Here is a 15490-nt window from a genome sequence, read left to right as displayed (position 1 = left end):
TTTTCAATTTTTGAAAATTAATCAGGAGAAGGGATAAATTGGGAGATTGGGGCTGACATATACACACTACAATACATAAAACAGGTAACAAATAAGGACCTACTATATATCACACAGAACTGTACTCAACACTCTGTAATGACTTATATGAGGAAATTTTTAAAAAGACTGGATATATGTTATATGCTATATAACTGATTCACTTTGTACAGCAAAGTGAATCAGTTATACAGAAAGTAACACAATAGAAAGTATACACAAGCAGAAAGTAACATAACATTGCAAATTAACTTCAATAAAAACTTTTTAAAAAAAATTAATCAGTGTAATCTACAGTGTTAAGAGGCTAATGAATAAAATCATAGGATGATACCAATAAACAAAGAAAAAGCATATGACAGAATTCAACATCAATTCATGACTTTTTAAAAAAATCTCAGAAAAATAGGAATAAAAAAGAACATAATTTGAAAAAGAGCATCTACCAAAAAAAAAAAAACCTACAACTAACATTACACTTAATGATGAAAAAAATCACTGCTCTGCCCCTAATATAGTGCTAGAAGTTCTAGCCAATGCAGTAGAGCAAGAAAAGAAATAAAAGGCACACAGGTTAGAAAGAAACAAATAAAACTGCACCTATTTTCAGATTACAAAGAACATCCTAAAGAAACTACCAAAAAAAAAAACCTCCCAGATTAACAGAATTCAGCAAAGTTGCAGGATACAAGATAAACATACAAAAATTATCTGTACTTCTAAAGACTAGCAATGAAAACAAGGACATGAAAATTAAAAACACAACATCATTTACAATCACGGAAAAAACAGCATATTAGGCGTAAATGTAAGAAAGATCTTCTATGCTGAAAACTATAAAATGCTTGTGAAAGAAATTAAGAGAATAAAAAAGTAATAAATAACTGTGTTCATGACTCAACAAAGTACAAATGTCTATTATTCCCTAATGAATACACTAACTCAAGAAGATTCCTGTTAAATTCTTTTAAAGACTTTTGTAGACACAGACACAAATATTTTTAAATGTATATGGAAAGACAAAAGCTAAACCACCTTTGAAAGATAATAGAATGGGAGAATTCAGTCTACTGAATTGAAGACAAGGTCTGTAGTCAAAGCTATGGTTTTTCCATCAATAATGTACAGATGTAAGAGCTGGAGTATAAAGAAGACTGAGTGCCAAAGAACTGATGCTTTCAAATTGTGGTGCTGGAGAAGACTCTTGAGAGTCCCTTGGACAGCAAGGAGATCAAACCAGACAATCTTAAAGGAAATCAACCCTGAATATTCACTGGAAGGACTGATGCTGAAGCTGAAGCTCCAATACTCTGGCCACCTGAGGTGAAGAGCCGACTCACAGGAAAGATTTCCCTTTCCCTCGATGCTGGGAAAGATTGAGGGCAGGAGAAAAATTGGCCAAGAGAGGATGAGAGGACTGGATAATATCACTGACTCAACAGATGTGAGTTTGAGCAAACTCCAAGAGATGGTGAAAGACAGGGAACCCAGGAATGCTGCAGTCTACACGGTCACAAAAAGTAGGACACAACTTAGCTACTGAAAGACAACACACAGCGACCCTAATCAAGACTGTGTGGCATTAGCAGAGAGAGAGACATACAATTCAAGGAATAGAATAGATAACACATGAACAGACTCACACAAATATGCCCAAATGATTTTTGATTAAGCAATTCAATGAAGGAAAAATAACTTTTCAACCAATGGTGCCAAAGCAATAAGGGAAAAAAATGAACCCCGAGTGAAGTTTCAACACCTTAACTGAAACAGTTCATTCACTTATATGTGCAACCTGAAACTATAAAGCTTTTAGGGAGAAAAAAAGCATTTTAAAAAATCTTTAGGATTTAGGGCTAGACAGTTATTAAACTTGACACCAAAGACATGATTCCCAACTGGGAAAATTTATAAATTGAACTTCAAAGGGTGAAAAGGTAAGCCACAGACTGAGAGAAAATATTTACAAACCACTGACAATGCACTAGTATCTAAAATACTGTATATAAAGGACCCTCAAAAGTTAACAACAAAAATCCAATTAGTAAATGGGCAAAAGACATGAAGAGACTTTCACTGAGAGAATATACAAGTGACAAATAAACACATCAAAATATGTTCAATCTTAGTAGCCATTGCTGTTGTTCAGTCACTCAGTGATGTCCAACTCTGCGATTAGGGAAAAGCAAGTGAAAATCACAATGAAGTATCATTACATACCTGCCTACCAAAATTACTAAAACAAGAAATGGTGCCAACACCAAAACATGGGCAAGGATCATCCTTTCAGTACTCGTAGGAATGTAAAATGGTACATTCTCTCTGGAAAACACTTGGGCAACTTCTTAAACCAGGTGACTATCATACAGCCCAGCAACTGCACTCCAGGACTTTTATACCAGAGAAATGAAGTAATATGATTACCGGAAAACCTGCACACAAATGTTAGCAACAGCTTTATTCAACTAGATGTTCTTCAGCAGGTGAATGATTCAACAAACTATGGCACATTCATATCACAGAATACTACTTGGAAATAAAAAACGAATAAAAAAGAACTATTTGGACATGAAACAACCATGAGCAATCTCCAGTGAATTATGCTGAGTGATAAAAGCCTATCTGAAAAGGTCATACAATGTATAATTCCATTCATAGAATATCCTTGAAAAGACAAAATATAGAAGTGGGAAAAGAGATTAGAGGTTGCCAGAGGTTAAGACAGCAGTGGGAGTAGGGAGAGTAGGGGGAATTACAAAGAATAACATAAAGGATTCTCGTGATGACAGACATATTCGACGTCTGAACTACACAGATGTCAATATTACAGTCATGATAGTGTACCAAAATTTTGCAAGCTGTTAACTTTGGGGAAAACTGGATCTCTTAAACAGGATCTCTCTACATTATTTCTTACAACTGCATATCAACCTACATTTATCTCAAAATGAAAAATTAAAATTTTTAAAAAGGAAACAAAAAAGACAAATCTCAAGGCCACAAATGAGGTAAGAGAGCATTCAAGCAGATGAAAATGATTTCAACTGTTTTTTAAAGACAGAAAATATGGGAATAGTAATTAAATTAGCAAGATGGAGAAAGCCATAATAAAAGTATATGAAATAATAAAGATACATAATGAGCTAATTTGCCTATAAGATGCCAAAGAGCCTGTGCCTCAGGTTACGAGTAGCAGTAAAATACTGGCTAAAAACAGAGATAAAAAAACAACTGGTACCTTGGCCACCTCCCCAGAAGAAACTGCTACCAGAAGTGGGGTGCTATCATAATGAAAACCTGAACAAGTTGTATTTTCTTAGTCACCATTCTGTAGGCAATGATAAACTTCATATTAGAAAATGAAAAGATGATGATCCACTTTTAGTGACTGCAAAAATAGTTACAAAATCTGTTGATGGCTATAATTCAGAAAACAGATCATACACATGATGACTTTAAAACTGTTTGGGGAACAACTGGAAAATGAAACTTTATTTTCACCAGCCCAGGTGGGATGCATGAGACAAGTGCTTGGGCCTGGTGCACTGGGAAGACCCAGAGGAATCGGGTGGAGAGGGAGGTGGGAGGGGGGATCGGGATGGGGAATACGTGTAAATCTATTGCTGATTCATGTCAATGTATGACAAAACCCACTGAAAAAATAAAAAAATAAACCAAAAACATGTTTGGCTACTGGTACTCTGAATTGACTAGAAATATCTTTACTGTTGACATGGAGAAAGTTTTAGTGGTCTGTACAGAAGATCAAACTAGCCACATTTTCTTAAGCCAAAGCCTAATCCAGATAATTAATGAGCCTGCTACAGTAAATGAGAGATTTCAATGAAGACGAAACAGCATTATATTGGAAGAAGATGCTATCCAAAACTTTCATGGCTAGAAGGAAGTCAATGCCTGGTTTCAAAACTTCCAAGGACAGACTCACTCTTATTAGGGACTACTGCAGCTGGTTACTTTAAGTTAAAGCCAATGCTCAATTATGAAAATCCTATGGTCTCTAAGAATTATGCTAAGTCTACTCTGCCTGCGCTCTATAAATCGAACAACAAAGCCTGGGTGACAGCACATCGCTTCACAACATGTTACTAAATATTTCAAGCCCACTATTGAGACCCAATGTCCAGTGCTCGCTTCGGCAGCACATATACTAAAACTGGAGACCCAATGTCCAGGAAAAGAGATTCCTTTCAAAATATTACTGCTCTTTGACAACACACTTGGTTACACAAGAGCACTGGGGGAGGTATACTGTAATGAGATCATTATATTGTTGTTTTCATGACCATTAACACATCCATTCTGCAGCTCATAGATTAAGGAGTCATTTTGACTTTCAAATCTCATTATTTAAGAAATACATCTCAGAAGGCTACATCAGCCATAGACAGTGATTCCTTTGCTACATCTGGGCAAAACTGAAAACTTTCTAGAAAGGATCTCATCATTCTAGACATCACTAAAAACATTCATGATTCATGGAAAGAATTACAGGGCATTTGGAAGTTGATCAACTTTATCAAAATTAAGGAGAGTCTGGAAGTTGGCATGGGTTTCCCAGGTGGCACTAGTGGTAGAGAACCAACGTGCTGATGCAGAAGACACACAGACAGGGGTTCGATCCACAAGTTGGGAAGATCCCCTGGAGAAGGAAATGGCAACCCACTCCAGTATTCTTGCCTGGGAAATCCCACGGACAGAGAAGGCTGGAAGGCTATAGTCCATGGGGCTGCACAGAGTCAGACATGACTGAAGTGACTTAGCACACATGCATGACAAAACTTTAATGGAAGAGTTACTTTTATGGATGAACAAAGAAAGTGGTATCTTGGGATGAAATCTACTCCTGGTGAAGATGCCGTTGAACTGCTGAAATGACAACAAAGGATTTAGAATGTGACATACACTTAGTTAATAAAGCAGTGGCAAAGGTTTAAGAGGATGGACTCCAATTTTGAAAGATGTTCTACTAAGGATGAAATGTTATCAAACTGCACTGCATGCTACAGAGAAATGGGTCATGGAAGGAAGAGTCAATCAAAGCAGCAAATTCCATTGCTGTCTTATTTTAAGAAACTGCCACAGCCACTCAGATTCAGAGATGCCTCCGTCATTGTCAGCTGTAGCCATCAACATCAAGGCAAGACCCTCCACCAGGAAACAGACTGTGACTCACTGGGAGCTCAGATGATGGTAAGCACATTTTAGCGATAGGTTATTTTTAAATTAAGGTATGTAAATTGTTTTAGATAGTATTATGAGTATGCTCTTGCATACTTAACAGATTACAGTATAGCATAAACATAACCTTTATGTGCTTTGGGAAACCAAAAAAAAAAAGTGATTTGCTTTATCTCAACATTTCCTTTATTGCCTTGGTCTAGAACCGAACCCACAATATGTCCAAGGTATGCCCATACTTTGAACTGAGAATGAAACAGTCTGGGGACCAGAATGGACAACTGAAGAAAAGTCAGTGCTACTTATCCACTATACTGTTCCCTGTTTCTGGGCAAATTGGAAGACTATATTTGCCAGTCTCACTTGCAATTACGTTAGAGTTAATGTGACTGATTTCTGACCAATATAATATGGGAAGAGTAACACTAGCCACTTCTAGACCTGGCCTTTAAAAACATTCATTGAGTTCCTCCAGCTCTCTTCTACTGCCATCTTGAAAGTCAGATGGTACGGCTACAGAGGGAGGAGTTACATCCAACTTGTGTTAAGACTTTGCATGACAAAAAATGTTTTGTTGCTATTATCACTGTTGCCATAGCACAGGCCAGCACTTTCAAAAATGTTGCTGCAAATAAGTCATCTTGTTCTGACGCAGGTTCATGATGTGGCCTGAGATCCTACATCTTGAACAAGCACTGAGATGATACTAATGTGGACGGGCTATGGAATACTCTGTGAAGAGCAAGAGCCTTCAACTACCAAGAGGAATACACAGTGGGAGAACAGATGATTCTCTGGAGAAACTGAATGACCCAGAGAAAAGGCCTCCCACAGGGACTGAGCAGTAAGACTAGAGAATTCAGACTCACATTAAAACAAGATGATGAAAGGCTTTACAAGGAAAAATATCCAGGAGAGTATAGAGATTGACAGGAAAGGTGATATTGTAGACTATGTGATACAGCATCTGTTAGAAGTAATAATTTGTCTATGAAAAGGTATATGAAAAATGCAATGTATGTAAAAAAGTGAGGTAACAACTTTATTTTGTCAACAAAGGTCCATCTAGTCAAAGCTATGGTTTTTCCAGTAGTCATATATGGATGTGAGAGCTGAACCATAAAGAAAGCTGAGTGCTGAAGTACTGATGCTTTTAAACTGTGGTGTTGGAGAAGACTCCTGAGAGTCCCTTGGACTGCAAGGAGATCCAACCAGTCCATCCTAAAGGAAATCAGTCCTGAACATTCACTGGAAGGACTGATGCTGAAGCTGAAGCTCCAATACTTTGGCCACCTGATGTGAAGAACTGACTCATTGGAAAAGACCCTGATACTGGGAAAGATTGAAGGCAGGAGGAGAAAGGGATGACAGAGGATGAGACGGCTGGATGGCATCATAAACTCAACAGATATGAGTTTGAGCAAGTTGGTGATGGACAGAGAAGCCAGGCGTGCTGCCGTCCATGGGGTCTCAAAGAGTCAGACACGACTGAGCAACTGAACTGAAGAAAGGAAATGTAGTCACAGACTACAATTTGGCTCTATAGTTTAAAAAGAGTTTAGTCAGTGACTAAATACTAATTGGAGAAGGCAATGGCAACCCACTCCAGTGTCCTTGCCTGGAGAATCCCAGGGATGGGGGAGCCTGGTGGGCTGCCGTCTATGGGGTTGCACAGTCGGACACGACTGAAGTGACTTAGCAGCAGCAGCAGCAAATACTAATTACTGATTTCAATAAAAATAGGCCTATAACCATAATTGAAATGGAGAAAAGGTAAGTGAGGAGAGTTCAAGACGCCTACATTCTCAAAACAGGACAGCAATGCCTAACATTTAAAGTTGATAAATCATTAACAGTGAGATAAGCATTAAGTTATGGAATATGGAGGTAACCACCATAACAAACAAGAAAACAAAAGGTGCCTCTGTTTTTCATTACAAGCATTTATGCTTACTATTTTTAAACAATATCCAAGTATTACTGTGATAAAAATTTAAACATTAATTTTAAAATACAGAAAAATAAAGAGATTGGCAATAGATAGTATGGGCAAAAAAAAAAAATGGGGAAAAGATCAACATTATCAGGGGAAATGCAGATGAAATAAAAACTGAGACACTAGCACTACTCAATTTAAATCCCCTTAACCAGACAATTCCACTTTTAGCATTCTATACTACAAGAACACTCCCACAAATATTCAAAGACATTTACACAAGAATGGTCAGTGCAATACTGTTAAAAAAAGAGAAAAGTCAGAGCATACTAAATATCCACTAACAACAGGGGAAGAGTTGGATTAATTATGAATAAATGTACCCAACCTGGGGGCTTCCAAGGTGGCGCTAGTGGGAAACAACTCACCTGCCAATGCAGGAGACATAAGAGAAGAGGGTTCCATCCCTGGGTGGGGAAGATCCCCTGGAGAAGGGCACGACAACCCACTCCAGTATTCTTGCCTGGAGAAACCCATGAACAGAGGAGCCTGGAGGGCTACAGTCCAAGGGGTCACACAGTGTCAGACACAACTGAAGCGACTCAGCATGTACTCACCCACTCAACTCAATTTCAGCCTTCTAAGACAAAAAGCAGATAACCCAGGCAAGCCAAACTCACTTCTGACCTACAGAACTATGAGATTAAAACATGTCTCGGTTTAAGCCTCTAAAGTTTGTGGTAATTCATTAGAGTTCAATAAAAAACAAATACTTCTAGAAAAGCTGAAGAAATGCATTACTCTACAACCCAGCAGCTATGGTTAGAAGTAATTATATATTCAGAGAAAGTCTTGCCCATTTGTACCAGAAGACATACACAAAATGTTCACATCACCACTGCTCATGACAAAAAAAAAAAAAAAATCAACAACCTATTCATTCATCAAAAGTATAAAGGTAAAATGGTGGAATATTTATATAAAATAATGCAATACAACAATGAAACATCAATGACCTACAACCATACATGAATATACAGATGAATGTCAAGTCATGTTATATAAGATAAGAAAGCAAGTGACAAAAGTGTACACTCAGGATAATTCTAGTTAGAAGTTCAACAGTGCATGGATAGAAACAACAAAGCTTAGAGGTGCACATGCGGTAAAACTATTTGAAAAAAAGAAATAATGAACATAAATCTTAAGAGTGGCAGTCATGTCTGTGGGGAGGTAAGAGGATGGGGTGAAGGGGAAACCAAGGGATACTGAAGGTAACATAAGGTTTTGGTCTTAACTGGTACTGATTACAGAGTAATAGTGTTTAAATTCTAAAACATAGTTTAGAATTATTACTATGTTTATTCAGTATTTAGAGAACAAAATCATCCAGGAATAAAATACCTACATAACAAAAAACAATCCTTCCTTTTCTTTTGTCAAGATAAGTTCATTGAAAAAATAATTCAAATAATATATAAAAGTCCAATCATTTTTTTTAATCACCTAAAATTCCACCATCAAGACACAATTGCTAAAAATCTGAATATGCTTCGGGACATTGCAGGTACACATGTTTACACATTAAAGTATTTTAAATAAAATCATTACATATACACAAATATATTTGCTTATTCTATAAATGCTGTTTAGACCCCTGCTTTTTAAAAATTAAGTGTATTAAGTTACACTTTACATGAAATGAACCCATATTAAGTGTTAAGCTTTGACAAAAGTGTATGTAGTGTAACAACTACCCAATCAAAATTCAGACAAAACATTTTCATTACCACAAAAAGTTCTTTCCTGTGCCTCTGCAGTCAATTCCCTCACCTCTGACTGCAAGCAATCATTAAACTGCTTTATTATAGATTAGTTTTGCTGGCTTAGGATCAACGTGAATGGAATTATACAGTATGCATTCTTTTGTGTGGGGCTTTTGTTCAGTGTAAAATTTACACTATCAGTAATTCCCTTTATACTGCTGAGTAGTACTTCATTTGTATAGTCATTAATAGACATTTGGCCTATTTCCAGTTTTCATCTCTAAACATTGAGGTGTAAGTCATTTGTGATATTAAGTTTTTATTTTATAATCAGGGATAGAATTGCTGGACCATAGAGTATATGTCATTTTTTTGGGGGGGGGGTATATGTAACTTTAACAGAAAACTGCCACACTGTTATTCAAAGTTTCTGTATCATTATACAATCCTACTAGCAATTTATGCAAGTTTTAGTTGCTCCTCATCCTGACCAACACTTGCTACTGTCAGTCTTACAAATTTTAACCACTCCTGTAGGCAAACAGCTGTTCATTTTTATTTGCATTTCCATAAATGACTAGATACGTTGAGAATTTTTAAAGTGCCTATCAAAAAATTTAAATGTCTTCTTTCATGAAGTGTCTGTCCAAGTCTTTTACCAGTGTTGCAATTTGGGCACTGTCTGCCTTTTTATTATTGATTATTGCTGTTGATTAGTCACTAAGTCACGTCCGGCTCTTTTGCAACCCAATGGACTATAATCGGCCAGGATCCTCTGTCTATAGGATTTTCCAGGCAACAATAATGGAGTGGGTTGCCACTTCCCTCTCCAGGGGAATCTTTCCAAACGAGGGATCAAACCCATGTCTCCTGAATTGGCAGGTGGATTCTTTACCACTAAACCACCAGGGAAGCCCATTATTGATTATAGAGGTCCTTTCTATACACTGGATAAAGGTTCTTTGTCAGATATATGAATCGCAAATATCTGTTCCCAACTGGAGCATATGTTTCCCTTTTCTTAAAACACTACATGTATACATGCTCACTCAGTAGTGTCCGACTCTTTACGACCCCATGGACTGTAGCCCGCAAGGCTCCTCTGTCCATGGGATTCTCCAGGCAAGAATACTGGAGTGGGTTGCCATTTCCTCCTCCAGGGGATCTTCCTGACCCAGGGATTGAATCATCGCCTCCTGCATCTCCTGCACTGGCAGGCAGATGCTTTATCACTGTGCCACCTGGGAAGCCCTAAAACAGTACAGAAAATTTAAAGTACAGGAGCTTTTAATTTTTATTAAGCCTAATTTAACATTAAAAATTTTATAGTTAGTGCTTTATTTTGTATCATGTATATGACTGAATGTTTACTCCTCAGACTGGAAACAAAATATGGACATCTGCTTACCACTTCTAGCATCATATTGGACATGAGGTCCTAGCCAGGTTTAGCCACTCAGGCAAAAAAGAAAAAAAGAGAAAGGCAGGAGGGAAGGCAAGAAGTAATGAGTAGAAATGAATTAGTAAAACTGTCTTTATTCAATGATTATATACAAAGAAAATCCTGAAAAATGGACCTAAAGACTACTAGAAATAATAAGTGAATTTAGAAATGCTGTGAGATACAGAGGGAATATACAAAACCAATGCATTTTTACATATTAGCAATGAAAAAGTGGACAGTTACTTTTTAAAATCCATTTATAATGACATAAAAAACCATAAAATATTGAAGATATAAATTTGACAAAATATGTATAGGACCTGCATACACTAAAAACTAAAAACATGTTGCAAAATATTAAAGAATTAAATAAATGACAGATTGGGAAATTCACTATTAAGATAGCAATTTTCTACAAATTGATCCAGAAACTCAAGGCAATTGCAATTGAAATTCCAAGAAGTTTTTGAAACTAACAAGCCAACTTTAAAATATTTATGAAAATACATAAAACCTAAAATACCTGAAACAGTTTTGAAAATAATGAACAAAGCTGGAGGATTTATACTGACCAATTTCAAACCATACATAAAGTCACAGTAAGGCAGACAGTACGGTACTGACATAAGGACATAACAAATCAAGAGGAGACAGGGTCCAGAAACGAACCACACACATGTATCGTCAGCTAATTTCCAACAGAAATGAAATTCAGTGGGCAAAGGATGGAGAAATTCAATAGCGAAAGGATAATCTTTTCAACAAATATACAAAAACTGTGTATCCATAAAGAAAAATAATGAACCCAAATCCACCCCTCACAGCTCCATCAGCCCCCCAAAATAGATCACAATTTAAATATATGAATATATGACCTAAAACCATAAAACTTTCAAAAAGAAAACATACAAGAAAACTTCTATGGTCTACATTTTTCATACAATGTCTCAGGTATCTTTTTTTTTCCCCAGGTATCTTTTAATGTTAATAAATATAAATCTTTTGCATTTTTTAAAAAGTAAGAAAAATATAGAGAAAATCCTTAAAATTTTTTGAAACATGTCTTCATTTAAAATAAAATTTCAAAACTCACTGTGAGTTCCTCATTCATATGGTTTCATGAGTGACATATTTCATAAACATTCTCCCAAAGAACTACACTGAGATCTGAAGGTCTTTGTAATACAGAGATACACACTGAAGCAGTGCCATGCTAATGAACTTAATGCAGATGACGAGTATCACAGTGAATCAAAAACTACATGTAAACAAAATTATCAACTATTTCCAATTCAACAAAGTGTATGCTCTGTAGAACTGAGAAGGAGTCCCCTGCATTTTCCAGCATCTTCCCACCCTTCTGTAAGCCTGTCTTCCTGACCCCACCTCAACCTCCATGACTCAGATTAAATACCACCTCCTCTGGGAAGTTCTGCCATTCAATCTAACCTGTTGGGTAAGGATCCTCCTCTCAACTTCCACAACATTTGTATCACTTCAAGGTCCTCATCACAGTATCCCTGGACTGCACATGATTAAACTCCTCTATCAGATTAAGCACCTGAAGAACTAGAACACTGATCACATCAGCCTGGCTCAAAGGTGGCACCCATGCTTTTGCTGTTATTGGCTGTTAAACGAAAACATGAATTAGAAACTTCAGGAATTTCAGAATGAGTTGAGCAGAGAAACTAGATCAGGCCTAGTTGGGTTTTTTTAATCCTCAAAAATGAAGAGTTAAAAATTATACTCCTTAAAAAAGAATTTCAACATTGAAAACTCTTCAAAACAACACAAACTGATAAGCAGTTAAAACAAATGTCTACAGTGCCCTATACTGGTCACTTCCATACTCACAGGCAGCCAAAGCAAAAGGCCTAAGGACTTCCTGAAGGATTATTTACTATTGGAGCAGTCCACTGCTTTGGAAAAATGTCTTCAAGTCAGTCAGATAACTGGAGAGTAAGTGGGATTGTAAAGCACTTTTTCTAGGAAAAAAACAGTATATATCATTTCGTGACCCAATATTGTCGCTTTGAGAAATTCTGGCAACTATTTTTTCTTTCAGTTATTTAAATTGTTTACAACCAAGAACATAAACCTAAATAGTATGTGATTATAGCAGAAAGGGAACTGCTACACGAGAGGGGGGGGGGAGCCAATTAGAAACAGAGCAATTCTTCAAGAACTAGACACTGCTACAGATAACAAACAAGGGGTCTTGACTGCTTGAATCAATTCACCCCTGTCTATGCATCTATAAAATCTTCCTGGAACTAATTTAAAGAAGACAAAAATGCTGGAGCTAAGGTTGTTAGATCTAGCAAATAAAAATACAGTAGACCCAAGTTAAGTTTTAGATAAACAATGAATTTTTAGTAAAGCAAGCCCTATGCAATACTTATACTAAAAACTTACCCATTGTTCAGTGAAATTCAAATTTAACTGGGTGTCCTGTATTTTATCTGGCAACCCTGAGGGAAGCCAAAATCAGTCCACTTTCCTCACTCAGTAGCAGAAACTGTGACCCCAAGAAGGGAAGTGACTTGCCTAAACTTAAGCCAAAGATCAAGGAAGTGAGTCTGCTTTGAAAAAAGAAAACACAAACCTACAAGGGTCACCTTGGGTTCCACTTATGGTCCACTAGACCGCCAATTTTCATACACCTCACTGAAGCACCAAGCAGACAAGCTTGCAACTATGGTCTTCCACTTTTAATAATAAACTGTGAATTTTAATACACTTACCAACTTTAGTCTTCAAAAACAAATTAGGAGGGCTTCCCTGGTGGCTCAGTGGTAAAGAATCTGCCTGCCAATGCAGGAGACAAGGGTTTGATCCCTGGTCCGGGAAGATCCCACATACCACACAGAGCAACGAAGCCAGGGTGCCACAACTATTGACCCTCTGCTCTAGAGCTCCGGGGCTGCAACTATCGAGCCCACGCGCTGCAACTACTGAAGCCCTACTGAAGCCAAAACCTGGGCTGCACAAGAGAAGTCACTGCAATGAGAAGTTCCCATACTGCAACTAGACAATAGCGCCCCCTCACTGCAACAAGAGGAAGTCCACTTGCAGCAACGAAGACTAGGCACAGTCAAAAGTAAATAAAAATTAAAAAAAAAAAAAGAATGGACAAACAACACAACAACAACAAAATAATAGGAAACTATTTCTCTTCGCTTAAAAAAAAATCCTCCTGGCAATCTTTCTGCCTACACACCACCACCTCAGATTCTGTTTATGTTCACTCACTACATGAAACAGGATCTTCTTTTGTCCCAAACATAATTCTCTCACAATCCAAGTCTCTTGCCCCAGGGTTCCAAATTTGGAATGTGTTCACATTAGTCCATGGCTCTAACGATTTTAGTTCCTATACTCTCCCAACTTTCCTATTTTTCAGAGGAAATATCCTAGTGCATTCAGTTGGTCTCAAAAGTCTCGCAAAGTCCTCCATTCCCATTCTGTGTCCAAGCTAAACCAGCAAAAAGGCATGAGGTCTCACTATCACAACACGCTTCCTTTCCCGGGACGGGGATGCAACAAAAGATGGAAACAGAAAGGTCTTTCTAGGAAATCTGGGGCCTTCTTCCACTATATATGTGGAACATACTACAAGACATAGAGTTGGACAAAATCAAAGGAAAAAATAGAAAACTTCATATACTCATTACAGTCATCTTCCGGATCCCATCATATTAACAAATACATAAAACAGTCGCTCTATAACAGCACTTCTCAACCTGGGATCTCTGGGGGCCTCAGGGGTAGTGGGAACCGGGGAAGGGGGAGGAAGGCAGTAGGCAGATAAAAGATTTTGCTTTTGACGTATCAGGGTCCCAAATAAGATTTTAAGAAAGAAGGTTCCGTTGCCGGGGGCGCGGGGCGGGGGAAGTAACATACACCACTATGACTTTCTCTAAGTTTTCTACTAAAAACTTCACCCTAGTGAACAACAATCCAAATCGTGCCAGATGAAAAACTGAAAGTCAAACAGAAATTCAGAAATTAAAGGACAAACTATCTACCTATCCTTTCTCTCTGGCAGCTGCCAATGTATGCAGGTCTCTCCCGAGATCACACACGTCAGAAACGGAAGGTCCTCACAAATCATCTAGTCCAGACTTGCATTTTACAGATGTGGGAACTCAGGCCGAGGGGAGGGCTGACTTGCCCAAGGTCTCACAGTCCGTCGGGGGCAGGACTTCAACCGGGACTCCACGTTGGCAGCCCCGGGCCCTCAGCTCCCGATGGCTCCTGAGGCCCCCAGCTTGGCCGGATCCAAGGGCGCTAGAGAGCCTGGGCGGAAGAGCCCACATCCCGGGGTCCCTGCCTACTTTCGACAGGCTCCGCGCCGGGCCCTGGCCCAGGGTGGTACGGAGCGCCGACCTCAACGGCCGCCCCCGACCCGCCCACCTGTCGCGGACCGCCGGTCGGCAGCCACACCCCCTGCTAGGGCCAGGGGTTCGGCTGGCCTCGACGGCGCCTGGCACCGGCTGCTGCGCGCGGCGCGGGCTACGCTGGCCTGAAGGCCGCAGGAATTACCTCAAGTGGGCGCTGAGCTCGCGGCAGGGCCGCCCCCGCCGGCCTGGAGCATGCCGGAGACGCGGACGCAGCAGACGCTGCAGCTCGGCCACCGCAGCGTCTGTTTACACCCCTCCGCGGGAGGACGCCGACTGGGCCGTCACGTGATGCATACGTCACGTGCTCGCCCGGGGTGGGGCGGAGGCGTTGCCCAGCGACGACGGCGCTCTAGGGGCGGGCAACTGCGGCGACGACACGGTTCCTCAGCGCTCCCCCCTCACCTGCGTCTGTACAGAGTCGACAAACGACGCCCCCTGACCGACTCGGCGAGGAAAAGGAAAGTCTCCCACCACCCGGCTTCATCGTTTAGTGACCTCTAGGGCTGACTGCCTGTATTATTCGTGTCTTGGATGGGGGAGGGAATTCCGCCCGGCTTTAAGATGTTGAACTTGGAGAGAAAAATGGAAAACACTGCCTTACCTACCCAAAACTAGCGAACAAACGGAGAGCAGAGGAATAAGTAACGATGATTTGAGCTTCATTAACGAACAATTGTTTGGCTTTGCTCCCTACTGTGGA

The 15490-nt window shown here is 39.2% G+C and overlaps 1 protein-coding gene across 4 annotated transcripts in view; it reads right to left on the bottom strand.

Moving 5' to 3' along the window:
• The window catches only part of MARCHF8 (membrane associated ring-CH-type finger 8), a 114260-nt gene extending 99135 nt beyond the window's left edge, over positions 1-15125 (bottom strand). Inside the window, exon 1 of one of the 4 annotated variants that reach the window (XM_043925098.1) lies at positions 14933-15125. The gene's annotated coding sequence lies outside the window, so the exon portion shown is untranslated. Of the gene's footprint in view, positions 1-14415; positions 14549-14932 lie in introns of those variants that run through there. The other 3 variants (XM_043925097.1, XM_043925102.1, XM_043925099.1) reach the window with 3 other exon arrangements.
• Positions 15126-15490: the final 365 nt, after the last annotated feature.

Source organism: Cervus elaphus, chromosome 15, assembly GCF_910594005.1.
Source record: "Cervus elaphus chromosome 15, mCerEla1.1, whole genome shotgun sequence".
In the NCBI taxonomy this organism is placed as follows: Eukaryota; Metazoa; Chordata; class Mammalia; order Artiodactyla; family Cervidae; genus Cervus; species Cervus elaphus.
This window is presented reverse-complemented; position numbering and strand designations above follow the sequence as displayed.